We start from the raw sequence: 15261 nt of genomic DNA on the forward strand, positions 1-15261 counted from the left end.
TCAGTCTTTACATATCACCTACGTTGACACCAATGTTTTAAAAACCGGTTTTTTAATTGAACCGGTCGGGTGACGTTTTCCGGTTCAACCGGTTCAACCGGATGGTTAAACCGGTTCTATATTTTTATATGTTTTTAATTATCCTGCATACATTGATTACAAAACTTGTCATCTTTTTAATATTACAAACGTAAATAGAATGCAACATATAAAAATAACCATTATAGAAGTCAAAATCAAACAAAGAAGCCCAAAACAAACACAAAAATCCAAGAATGTCCGGTTCAACCCGGTCCATTCCGGTTCAATGCAGCCGGTTGAACCGGTTTTTACTAAAACCGGCCGGTTCAATCCGGTCAGGAAATCATTATAAAACCGGTCGCCTCACCTCCGGTTCCCGGTTCGACCGGTTCAACCGGCCGGTTCGAACCGGTTTTTAAAACCCTGGTTGACACATACACCAAATTGTCTTACTTCATAACTTTATGCTTTGTGTAAATTTGTTTGGAATGACACATGTGAATGTACTTTCCCAGAAGTGCAACTCACGTGACTTTTTAATCATGCACAGAATCATACCTATACATCAACAAAGGCATATATCAACCCATAGCACGTATCAATAACTTTATAGTAAACTATGAAATAGTCCTTATACTTGATCAAAAATTGCTATTTCAATCCAAATTATAATATTATTGCAAATAAGTCCTTGCATTTGATTTCTTTCGGATTTTGTCGTTGACCCTGTAAAATGACTTTATTACCAATGTAAAGCATCTTTTTGATTTTATGTTTAAGGGATTGTAATTACATTCTTTGGTAAATTATATCATTCGTCTCTTGTGCATATGTCAAAATGTATGTTTAGTCCATATATGTAAAAAATAGTTCGGATTGCCCTTATGTTTGTTTTTTCTTGCACGCTTACTCTCGCTGGACATAAAAAACCTATTTTGCCTTAATAATTACTTTGTAACTTTCTTTTATTCTTGTATCATTTTTTAATTAAAAAAAAGAAAAAAATCAAATAAATATCTCCAACCACCCACCCTTCTCCTTCCATTTTCCCAATGTCCTTTCCTCTAAATAATCAATAGAAAGATCCCACCTTCGATAAATATCCTTAGGTGAATCACGACAATTTTTCCACCTCCACCTCATTCTAGTTCCAAACTCGTCTCACCACCTCTGATTCACCATCGATTCTCCTCTTCTTGAGTGGACTTAAAACTGGTCTCACACACACTGGTCTCACACACATACACACCATGTACAACCTCCTGCCCACCATGTACAACCTTAACCACCGGTCGAAAGCCAATTGTGATGTAGACGCGTGATGGAAGCAGAGATTAGTGGTGATGCTTGATCTGAAACCTCGAAAGTGAAATCCGACATTAAACAGGTGGAAGTTCAAAACCGTAGGCGGTGGCCATCTTAGATATGAGGTACTGAGTGGTGTAGCCGACGATGATTCAGGTGATGCCGAACCCTAGATGGTTCGACGGCGGCGACTTTGAAGAAGATCGAAAATGAGGAAGATTCGGATAAGAGAAAAGGTAGAATCGGCGTCGGGTTTCGACAATATTCTTCGCCTACAACTCCACTTCTGATTCAAAACAAATCGGTGGTGGTCTTATAGATCTAGCTGTACGAGACATAGGGAGTGGTGTAGATTTCTAGTGGTGCTGCTCCATTTTATGATGGTGGTACTAGTTAAATGTTCTTCTGGTAGTGGTGTTGGGTGGTGGTCCGGTGGCCATATTTTTACTTTAAGGGGAGTGAGTTTGTGGGAGGCAAAATGAAGAGTTGGTGAAGGGACAAATGGGGTGGGGTGGGTTGGGATGATAGGTTTACCCTTTTTTAAATTAAACAAATAATAAAATTAAATTAAATGGAAAAGAAATACACAAAGGACATTATGGTCATTTTAGATTTGGCATGGACTACATTCACAACAAAAATGCACATTAGGGACAAAGCGTGCAAGATTTAAGCAAACGAGCGACGGTCCAAGTATTAAATGGTAGGACCCCACCATTTTCCTCCCTTTATTTCTTATCACCATTAATGTCCACCATTAATGCCGCCAACTATTTTCGACCACCATATGTGTTACTGCCCAAACACATCCTCTTCACCCTCTATGTCCCCATCTAGGGGAACGTATGCTCGAACTAAACAAATGCTCCAAAATGTTCTCTCCGAACATGATGATGGTATGTTGTGGGCTTGTTGGGGGAAATACCATATATGTCACATCACCACTTATCGTATAATTATGAAAAAGAAATGGTCTATCAGAGGTTACGGTTCTACAGTTTTTGTTGGATCGTAAGAAGGTTTGGCTAGCTACATGATCAAGTAAGATATTTAGTCAATATTACGAAAAGTCATATACCAGCCCCATGCATAATACATTTTTTGTTGAAGATATTGTTATTGTTTATACTGAGTTAAAAGATTCGTTTACTAGTAACAAATCAAATTATATATAATTATCATTTCAAATTATATATATTCAACAATTTCAATATATAACCAATTATTTAATACTCTTCTATGAGCTAATTAGGCTAAGCGGAGTGTAGCGGGGAAGCTGGTGCGGGGCTCGGAACCGTAACTGAAACACAACACCGGCCATGTAGTTTAGGGTGTGTAGGATCGAAGTGAGGAGAGGCTAGCCCACTCCCTCTCTCTTCATGTCATTTTCAGTTAGTTTCAGAGCAAACTCAGATATCAGGAGGGAACCAACGAACCAAATAACAACCATCCGATCATTCTATTCAATTGATCATCAAGTCATATTAAAATTATTCTAACTGTAAACAGAGACACATACAATTTATGTATCCTAATACATATCTATGATCAATTGTTGTTACGTCCCAATTTTTAAAATAAAATTTTCAATATTTAAGAAAGATAAAAGCTCACTTTCATATATCATAATCGAAATAAGCCCATTTTTCATAAAGTCATAACCTCAAAATCATAGTATAATAAAATAATCGTAGAAATCAGAAGATATGAAAGATGTTGATGTGTGTGTATAGTCACGCCTTCGCCTTCCCACGATCCGTTGAAGTACCTGAAAATCATTTAATCCAAACATATAAGTCAAAGCACAGTAAGTTCCCTAGAATATCCAATACAATACATATAACTGATCATAACAGTAATGAGTCTATTTCAACGCAACATGTCTGTTTCAACCGAACGAGTATTTTTCAACCCAAAGACTCTATTTCAACCGAACGGGTATGTTACAATCCAACATCTCTATTTCAAACGAACAGGTATGTTTCAAACCAACGAGTGTATTTAACCCAATGGGTATGTCTCAACCCAACATGTCTATTTCAACTGAATGGGCATGGTTCAACACAACTATTCTATTTCAACCGAACGTGTATGTTTCAACCCAACAGGTCTATTTCAACTGAACGAAACATGTAAACATACAAGCAACAAGCAAGACCCTGTTAGTCTAGCGAAACATACTATCATATCATAGAAATTATGTCACAAGTTATATAGTGAGAAAACTCACCTGAATCCGACTACACAAAGACCTAAAGAATAAGTTACACGAACCACCTAAACCTGTCATAGACTAAACCTCAGTCAATAGGTCAAACCTCCAAGTTTGACCCAAAGTCAAACTTGTCAAAAAAATCAATGGTGAAGGTCAAAGTCAACGGTCAACGCCCTGGACGTCGTGACCCTCGACCAGTGTCACCGTGATCCACTAAACAACAAAATAGTCGCAAACAGCTTCCAAGATCTTGCTGCGACCTGCACTATGTCGTGCCATGATTTCTGGCTAGAGTCCGATTTTCCATTAAGTGCTTAATACATACATATTAAGGTTCATAACTTCATATATGAATCTCTTAGGGGACTTAATGGATAAAGTTTCCTACTTTATCAATTTAGACAACTTAATAAAGCACAATCTGAAACCCTAATTCCTAACACTCTCACAATAGCCGAAAAAAATTCATGGACTCGAGACAAGCACATGCGAAATGATTTACTAATTTTTTTAGAGTTGATCAAACTCAAGAACACAAGGTTTTTAGGACCAAAATGACCACAAGGTCATCTATAATAAAATATAATGAAGTATATGCATAAATATGGAGATGTTATACCTCTCCAAGGTCAAGAATATGGAAATAATGAAGGAACTTGACCGGAAAAAACTTCTTCTACCACCAAAGACCGCCACCTTCTTCAAGAATAAACCAAAAGACACCAAATGTGCTAAAAAAGTACCATCAGTGCTAGTGTTAGGGCAAGGATCATTTTCAGAGATTTGAGGCTGACAAATGAGGCAAACCTTAAGGGTTGGAGCCTTTAAATAGGGCCCAAAAGGCCGAGAACTACAGTTTATCTCATCAGGTAGGTCGCATCATGTACAATAAAATTCACATTGTGGCCTTCACTAAATAAATCGTGTGTGTGACACCTCGTTTGTCGCATTGTGTAAATTCTGATCCTATAGAGCCCAAAATAACTTAAGCCCAAACTGCTCCCAGCCTAAAGCTAACCCTTTATGTCATAACTCTTATAATCTAAGCCCAAAAACCTCATTCCTTTTGAGGTCCAATCTTCACCCCATAAATCCTGAGACCTTCTCTAGGTCAATAAAAGACTAACTTCCCAAAAAGAAACATCCAAAAACGAAATGTTACAATTCTGCCCTACTTACATTAGATTTTGTCTATGATATTCGCCTTGGATAAATTACAGAAAACATCCTTAACGCAAATTCTCCTATGATTTTTCAACCAGATAATAACTCAAACTACAACAACTTTCTCTCTCTCACCACCGACGGCCTGACCAGTCTTGTAGCGAAACTACACATAATAGGGAACCCTAATACTACAACCACAAAGCAAGTCCAAGATAAACTTCACAAGACTAAAAACACATTGGTCTAGGACCACAGGAGTCTTATTCTAAGACTGATGATTACCTTCTGATATACACATCACCCAGGAACATTTCCATCCCATTACAAAGTGAGAAGCTGAAAAACCCATCTATAGTCACTCTTCTAATATATGGTTTGGAAAATCATGCCCAAAAAGGATTCAGATGCACACTTGACCACCTGATAGGTCATCACTACCTTACCACTTCCATGAGTGTACCAATGACTAAATTAAAATCACTTGTCGAATCTAAATACCCAATCTAGCTCAAGCACACAACCACTTGTTAAATTATTCAAGAGATTGAGGTACCGTTAACTTAATGGTTTGAAGTTCTAGAACCATTACCCAACACCGGTATCCAACTCCTAATAGACAGCCCTCAAAATAAAGTGGGATCCAATAATGCAAACACATAACTATAACTTCCCAAGAAGTCCACTTCCTACCAATGCCCGACATGAAACCTGTCGGCCATGGAACCACCAATATCCTTTCTACAAGGATGTAAAAACTTATACCACTACAAGGAAAACATGGAACAAAAACCTATAAGCTTGGCAATTCAACTGTCATGTTCTAGTCATACAAATCTCATAAAACCAGCTCACATGTCGTGAAACGATCCATCCATTCATCTTCATATAATAACTATGGTTTGACCATAGTCCTCATAACCAATTCACTCTTTAGAACGTGCACAACCATAATACTTAATGAAAACAACTCATAAGAAGACACACAATCCGCCTCGAATCCACTAACCGTATTTCTCAATAAGCTTCCGATACTTACCCCCTAAAGGCTACACCTACCCTATGATCTGAACAACGATGGATGAAAAAGTCTAACAGTCGCCCTACCTCAACCTACACATTCTATAAGCCAACCATAGACATTCATTAACATATGAATGCTATGGGGAAAACATAGTCTTACGTCAACCAAACAAATGCTATGGGGCGAATCATAGGATTACATCAACCAAACAAATGGTATGGGGAAATCATAGTCTTACATCAGCCAAGTGAATTCTATGGGGAAAGCATAGTATTATATCAATCGAAAATATACAATTAACAAACATAAGACCATTATATCCATAACATAACTCAGACCGAGGAAACTTACATAAATTTCATCAGGTGTTTGGACCGTGTCACAGACCCCCAAGCCTTTATCATACGAGAACATACAAAGAGACTCTTAACACAATCTCGACATGAGTTAATCCAACAATCCTTATACACATGGCAAAATCCTTGACTACTACATATATCGGCGACATTCACTGAAACAAACTGAACCAACATGGGGTGAACAATATCAATCTAAAAGCCTCCCCCATACTGTTGACGAACTGGTGATCCTCAAAATGCACTGCTCCTTATGGCCACACCCTACCTGAACATTGTCTTCAATCACCAAATAGCTCCCACCCTAATAATATACCCAATAGAATATGAAGCGAAGAAATCACACAAACCCATTCATAAAACTGATCCACAAACGCAAAAGCTTGACCATAGATAACAAATCCTCGCTGTGAACTAATGTAAATCTCTAAATCTAATACATGACTTAAGTGATCCATCTTCTTTCTTCATGAAATATATAAGTCTTCAAAAGAGAACTATTGACAAAAATGAGTCCGTTATCTTGCAATTCCTATGCTACGAGCAGAATTCATGCGTCTTTGAAAACAAAATCCATTTGGTTATCGTAGCTATACCCATGATCTGATCGACTCCAAAATTCCTTATGGTGCTTCGGAGGAAATCCGACAAAGCCATGAAAAACACACTGCAAAAATCTCATAATCGAAAGTACTCTAGTTATAGACTAATTCTCGTCCTTATCTTAAGAAATAAGCCTAAACTAAACTTTACATACTTGAACTGTAGATTCTTTGATGCATGATGTTGATGTTGGATTAAGGTGTCTAAACCAATAACTAAATTGGTATATTCTTGAATTATAAGCAAAGTCCTTTTTGGGTTGCCCTTAAAACTAGTATTTGGATAGAATGACTTTTGGAGGAAGAGGCTGATTTGTTAATTTATTATATGATTAATAAATTTATTAGAAATTGAAATAAATGATTTATTAATAAATTATATGATTAATATATTAATTGGAAATAGTATTATTTAATTAATAATTAATCCGAAATTAATTGGAATTAATTGGATTATTTAAAGTGAAAGGACTGAAGCTGTAATTGATCAATAGTTCAACAAGAAGGTATTCAAGAACCTTCCAACCCCTTAAAAGAAATTAAGGAGAGTTTTTAGGGTTTTTGGAATAATCCTTATGGATAATTAGAAATTAGATGATTCCAGATTTAAAATAATATTATTTTATTTCAAATTAGGGTTTCTAGGGTTTTCCTATCAGCTATAAATAAGGTCCTTTGGCATCATATTTTCATCCACCACATAAACACATACAACATCCAAAAATTTTCTCTAGCCTCCTATCTCCTCAAGACTTCTTGCTACTAGGGTTTTGGGTACAAGCCATTAGAGGCATCCATTCCTTTGGTGCTAGCTTTCGAAGATCGAGAAGAATGATTTTGCTTTGATTATCTACAATAATAATCAAAAGGTATGTAACCATAATTTTATATGAATTTGGATTTCATAGCCTCTCTCCTAGGTTTTCTTGATATTCATTGTTAGTTGCTATCAATAGAGAAAACATAGACCCTTTCTAGGTTACATGTGAACTTAAGGGTTTAAATGTTTTTCCGCCACATATTAAATTTTATTACATGGAAAACCCATCAGTGGTATCAGAGCCTAGGTTTTCTATTTTATTGTGCACTAAAATGAATAGATCAAAATTACGGTTTATGGAAATTAAACCCTTAAGTCTTAAATTTCAACTTAGGGTTTTCTGAAACCCTAGCCAACACCACCCCCTTATTTTTGAAAATTCGATGTATATCCCTAGGGTTTCTAGTTTTATTAATTATTATTTTAATATGATTTAAAATTTGAATAATTAAAACATGATTAACCCTACCTTTTTTTTCGAAAATTAGAAGGATAAGGGATTAGGATTAAATTTGAAATGTTTGATTAATTATTTAATTGGCAAATAATTATTTAATACATGTGTTTAAATTTGTTAATTAATTGTTTAGTTGGTAAATAATATGATTTAAATTTATTTAATTAATTTTTTAATTAAGATAAACGATTAAATCATTATTTAGTTTATAAATAATAATTATTAATATATATATATATATATATATATATATATATATATATATATATATATATATATATATATATATGATTGAAGCGATTAAATCCTTATATGTATATGACAAGTCAGTCAAATCGCTAGTACGCCTCATTCACGAAGCCATACTATAAGGGGGTATAAGAAAGCGGACTATAAAATAACCGCCATTGGGTGTCCACTCTCACCCACCACTTCCTTGTATGGTGGAGGGTTGTTAGCTGAACGGATTTGATAATACATAACCTCTTAAAAGTATGATGCTATTAAAGTACTAGAACCTTTTGAATAAAATCCCAACTCTAGTTACTTTAGAGAAAAATGTGAATTGTATGCTAGTCCGTGAAAACATACATTACTCTTTATATGTCGTTAGCGGAGCGTACGTGGTTAACCGACACACTAATTTGGGATATAAATTTGAGTGATTGACAAATCGAAAATTATCATTGTTAATGGAGCGTGTGTGGTTTACTGGCATGTTAGATGCATTTTACATGCATCTTTTAACACAATTTTCTCGGTATTTTATTATAAAAGCTAACTAACTCCCGATTACTCTTATGTATTGTGTGTTTCATGATTATTTTGTAGAATGCCTGTACTACTCATGTTTGTTATAATTTTCAAGTTAATTTGGAGCACATGGATGAATACGCGAGTTCGGGATGCATTATTGGATGCTTTGGAGCTTAACTGGAATCTAAACTAAGGAAGGATGTTGAGGAATGATAAAGAACATCTTGGAAGGAGGAATGACGATCAAAAAGATAAAAAAAAATTGATGGCATGCGATCGCATGTCTTGTCCATGCGATCACAACTTTTTCCATGCGATCGCTTGTTTCGCTTGCAGCTTGACTTCGGAGATTTTTCGTGCCAAAAACTCATATGGATGAAGAAATGATGTTTATGCGAACGCAACTTACCTCCACGAGATCACAACTTACTTCCATGCGATCGCAACTTGGCCAAAACGTCTCGAAACAGCAACGCACTTCATTTAAAAGGCCCGAGACGCGTTTTCTTAAAAACATGCGATCGCAACTTCACTAAATGCAATCGCATGCATGTCGTTTTTACTGCTGGGCGTATAAATAGACCCATATAACCTTCCAGTAACCCTCATTGGTGATTCCTAACGACTACAAGGCAATTTTCAGAGACTTTCAAAAGAAAAATGCAGATCTAGGATACGATTAGATTTCTTTTCATTGATTAGTAATATTTATTGCTTAGATTCCGTTTCTACTACTTGTAATTCGTTTTTAGCCATGTCAGGCTAAAAATATAGATTTCAGTTTTGCAAGACGCAACCTTTTCATGTGATTAATCATTAAGCATGATGTTTGAGTGTGATTACTGTTTAGTTTGATCAATTCTATGCTTAATTGTATGTTTGATTTGATTTCAATTTATGTTGGCCAATTTAATTGTTTGTAAATCATTCTTGTTATCTGATTGTTTAGATCTGTAATTGTCTAGATTAATTACTAAAAAGTAACAACTATTGGATTAATTTTGTGTTTAGGATTAAATCTAATATGAAATAATCAAACAAGTTTTTACGCCTCCGAGCTTATGAGAGGTATTGGACTTTACTGGGAAATTACATTTTGTTTAATGATGCTTTTCTTTGTCAATCAAGACCTTGTTTGGTTAATTTCGTAAAAAGTTAGGTTTAATTCAAAGACATTATTTTGATTAAATAATTTTGTAATAGATGTCATTAGAGCTTGTTAATGAACTTCAATACCAGTTTAAACACGTGCATAGTTCAATTATCGTGTTGGATGTTAATTGCATGATTAGGGGAGTCACCGCGGAACTGAAATTGCTTTCTCTTTATTGAATTTTCCTAGTCTTTAAATTGAGTCATTCTTCTATAATTTTTTCTGCTTTTATTAATTTTAATTTTCAGAAATAACCCCCCCCCTTTATGTTTTATAGACCTGTCAAAAATTAGTATATGCCTTATGCAAAGAGGCATAGGCTTTAGAACGTGTCCTTGAGGATTCAACCTTGCTTACATGTACTACCTGTTAGTGCAATAGAGAAAATTTCCATTTATTTTTATTTGTTTAAATCGTGCGCAACTGCGGATTTAACATGGCACATTAATTTGAGATGATAAATGACATCGAGGCTGTCAAGCGGGTTTGGATGGTTAGTCAGATCTTATTTGTGATCCTCGACATCCCAGTCAAAAATTTGAAGAGCATAATCTAGGATTAAACATGTCATTGATAAGATTCAATAAATCTCAAACGATCTAGGAGTTTGATGCTAGATTGAAATTGGTAAATTTGTATTACCTACCTTGATAAATCTGCAATTAGATTACGACATCCCTCTTCTGTATTGTGAATTGTAGGATCCTATCCATCAATATTTATTTGGGTTAAAATATTAAGGGTTTATATCATAACCAAAAACTATATCTCTTTTTATAGATGTATGGAAACAGTGATCTTGCTACTAGTCAAGTCGGCTCCTCAAACTCTAATTTCTCTCTACTCTCGATCTTGTCGAAAGAGAAGCTCACCGATCCCAACTACATGGACTGGATGAGGAACTTGAAGATGACTCTTTGATATGAGGGCAAGGAATATGTCCTCGAAAAGCCTCTTGTCGAGATCGATCGTTCCACTGCCAGTCCTGAGGAAATTGCCTCATACAACAAACATTCTGATGATGCCACAAAGGTTGCTTGAATCATGATGGCCATTTTGGCACCAGAACTGGCCAAGAGATGGCTCTCGAGCTTGTCGGAAAGTTCCACAAGAAGGAGAGACAAAAACGTTTCGAGGTGGTCAAAGATTTCATGGCCTGCAAGCTCCAGGAAGGTGAGTCTGTCTGCCCTCATGTACAAAAGATGCAAAGGTACGTGGAGCAACTCCATGGGCTCAATGTGTCGTTTGATAATGAGTGTGCCATTGACGTGGCCCTTAATTCATTACCTCCTAGTTATCATCAGTTCCTTTTGACCTGTCATTTGTACAATACGGAGATGACATTAACTGAGCTTCACAATTTGTTGCAAACTGCTGAATCGGGGATGAAGAAAAATCATGCCTCTATTGTGAAAAATGCTCCTATCCTGGCCATTGGATCTGGAAAAGGGAAAAAGAGAAAGACTCCTTCCCAATCTGGCAGGAAAGGGAAGGCCCATGCTGGAGGGTCTAGTAGTGGGTCAAAGTCGAAGCCCAACTTCGATGTCCCTACGGTTAGTGATCCAAAGGAGGCCACTTGCTTCCATTGTGGTGAAAAGGGCTATTGGAGAAGAAGCTGGCCTAAGTACATGCAGGACTTATAGGATGGCAAGATCAAGGGATCCTCTTTAGTTATTTACACTATTCAAGTTAATAACACACAACCTTCTCATTCATGGGTACTTGACACAGGATGTGGTTTCCATATTTGTTTTGATTTGCAGGGGCTAAGCGAAAGTGAGGAAGGGTAGTAAGGGAAGCTCAATATGATCATGGGGAATAAGCGATCTTCACCTATTACCAAGATTAGGATATATGGGATTGTGCTTAGTAGTGATGTTAGGGTTAATTTGATTAATTGATGTGATTCGTCAGATATGACGCAAAAAATTATTTCATTTCATGCACCATTCAAACGGGGTTTTAGATATTCATTTAATAATGAAGTTGGTTCTATTTATGCTTATGATAATGTTGTGTTTAAGTTTGAAGCTTTACCTTGTAATGGTGTGTATGGAACTGTGACTTGTGTTGATAACCTAGGCAATAGTGTGTTTCATATTGATTCATCCAATGGTATGGACAAAGCATGGTTGTGGCATTTTCGTCTTGGGAACATAAAAATGAAATGAATCGCCCAACTCCAAAAGAATGGAGTGTTGGAATCATTTGATCTTAGGACAGATGATGAATGCGAATATTTTCTCTTGGGCAAGATGAAAAAAATCACCTTTCACTGGAACATGTGAAAGAGGTGAAGGATTGTTGAACCTAATCCATATGAATGTGTATGGCCCAATCATATCCACCACAAGCGATGCTAATCGATACTACTTGACATTTATAGATGATTATAGTAGATATGGTTATATCTATTTAATCAAGCGTAAATCAGAGACCTTTGAAAAATTTAAAGAGTTTAAGCATGAGATCAAGAATCAATTAAGTAGGAAGATAAAAATGCTCAGATCTAACAGTGTTGGGTCGAATGTATATAGTAAGGAGTCAAAAGTATTCTTTGTCTATAAAGTGTCGAAATTAGTGAAGTTTCGAAACTCTATCTATTTACAAGGCAATTTAGTTTCGATACTTTAATGTCTAGTCCTTGTAACTTTTTGTGAGTCTGTTGTACCCTATAAATTGGGTAACTACATAGAGTAGAGTAACAAACAAACTAATAGAGCGTCATTTTCATTTGTACGATCATAACCTCTTGTACTCTTCAGAATTAATTGAGCCAAACAGATCGTATTTAAATCGTGTGTCCACTTACAACTTTTATTGATTTAATCGTGCTCTTAATCAATCTATAACTCACTACAATTGATATTAAAGCAGAATTCACTTAACCGATTGAAGTTTTCTCATATTTTTCATATTTTTTTGGATCGCTCTTTCCGATTTAAAACTTTCCGCAAATTAAATAAGGAAACTGGTGTCAATTGATTGTATTAAATTGATTTTGCACTCCGTGTGTTAGATCGATTGATTCCTAGTCAATCTCTGATTGATTTCTTTCTTAGATTTCTATTTAAATCAATAATTCTCTTTCTTCTAAATCCATACAACAATGGAGAATTTCAGTATGAACACAATGTCTAATTTCTCTCACTTGCTCGGATCATCAACTAAGATTCTGATGTTGATTCTGGAATATTATGAGCAATGGACTGGCAGGATGGAGGATTATCTGAATGGAATTGATGAAGATCTGATGAGATCTATAAAAAATGGAGAATTTTGTCAGACAATGTTAGTCAATGTTGGTATGTCTGCAAGTTCTTATGACATGATGACAATATGATACAGGATGAAGGAAAACGAGAAGAAATGTGTGCGTGAATTACATGGTGCTCTTCCACTAGTAGTCTACAATTATGTTCGAGGATGTAAAATTGTAAAGAAAATTTGGGATACACTGAAGGAGAAATATCAAGGAAATGAGAAGACAAAGAAGTGTTCAGTCAAACAATGCTTGCTAGAGTTGGGAGAATTCAAGCAGAAGGAAACATAATGAATCGAATCATACTCTGATGGATTGAATGAATTGATCTTCAATTGTTCTCGCTTTGGAGTGACACGTTCATCACTAGAGTTTAATCTCAACTTTCTCATAGGTTTAAGAAAGGAAAGGAGAAATATCAGTTTGATGATCAAGACACAAGAAAGCTTTGATGGTTACACTCTTATAAATCTGTATAATGTCTTGAAAGCACATGAAAGTGAGATTAATGATATATTACTGAAGAAAGTAAATTGATTCTGGGAGGACATTTGGCATTGTGTCGAAAGTTGCTGCAACGGAATCTGAAGTCGAATATGATGAAGAAGCCAAAAAAGGTGAAGAAGGCTTCTTGTTTAATTCCGAAGATGAAGCTGTCGCGTACTACTCGAATAAGAAAGTGAAGAGATTCTTTAAGAAGCCTTTTAATCCAAAATTCAAGAATAACAATGATGTTAGAGGAAACATGTCATCTGGAAAAGGCGTGAAGGATGATTTGAAAGTAGACAAGAAGGATGTTAAGGGTTCATATGAGAAGAAGAAGGAGTTGAAACTGAAAGGAGACACAGGTTACGACTGTAACTACTGCAATGGGTCGAATCATTTGGAAAAGGATTGCACGCTGAGGAAGAAAGAAGAGAAAAATGAGAGTCAACGACGAAGACTATTATGTGGAGAGGCTTGCAGAGATTCGTTCACATATAAAGAACCTTTCGTTAGTTTCTGAAGGAAATGATGAGGAAGATGGAACTTATCAGTTCTAGTCTTCAAGATCGGATGATGATGAGATGCCCAATCTAACTCATGGGGCAATTTATGCGAAAATAAAAGAGGGTGAAGAGGAGAAAGATGTTTCGGATGTGAAGGATGAAGAAGATAAGATTACTAGAAGGTGTTTCATGTCAGCAGACTCGACTAAATCACCATTGACTACAAAGGTACGTGATCTTCTTAACTCATGTAAACTTCCTTTATCTTCATATAATGATGTTTTGTTTGAGTTTGATAATATGTGTTCTTATCTTAATGACATGTTAATCTCCATGAGTATTGAAGCAGAAAAGTCAATATCCCAATTATATAAAGCTAAAAATAGACTTGAAGAAAAGAAGGGATAAGTGGAATGTCTTGATATAATAATAAAAAATCTTTTAATAGATAGAGACTCACTAAGAATGGAAAATATAATGCTTTTTAAACAAAGGAACATATGTTGTAATTCAGCTAAACGTTTGTACGGTAAATGGACAAAATTTTATCATTAAACTGACATATGCGATGAGCATCATTGGAAATTGCTTCCTTTTCTTTCGTTTAAAAGAGAACAAATAGATGAAATATCATATGACTGTGAAAGTAAGATAGATGAATATGATAAAACTCCAAATGATTCTTATGCATATGGTACTCTAAATATAAATGAATGTTTGAATGTTGATGATCTTGTGAAAAATGTGAATGAAAGCTTAACCAAAAATGAACAAGTCAAGACTTTAAACATGACTAAGAAGTCGACACTTAGTTCTCAACAAAATTTTGCTGATATCGAAGATAATACTGACAATATCAATGAAATTAAGGCAGAGGAAAGTGTCGATTGCTCACGATTGTTTGTCATTAATGTCAATTCAATGGCTAAAGGGAAAGAATGTAATGATTCAATTTCGAAAGTAAACAATGATCAATCTTCAACATTCAAAACCTATGATTCTCATGATATTGTTCTGGTTGAGGGTTATGTGAGTGATGAGGATGAAGTCTTGAATAAGAAACCAATTCCAATAGCTGTGGTAAATCAAGTCTTCGAAGATTCGAAGGAATAATCGAAAGTGTTGAAAGAAAAAGGA

The sequence above is a fragment of the Lactuca virosa genome, chromosome 9 (genome assembly GCF_052849685.1).
Source record: "Lactuca virosa cultivar CGN04683 chromosome 9, Lactuca_virosa_CGN04683_v6, whole genome shotgun sequence".
Lineage (NCBI taxonomy): Eukaryota > Viridiplantae > Streptophyta > Magnoliopsida > Asterales > Asteraceae > Lactuca > Lactuca virosa.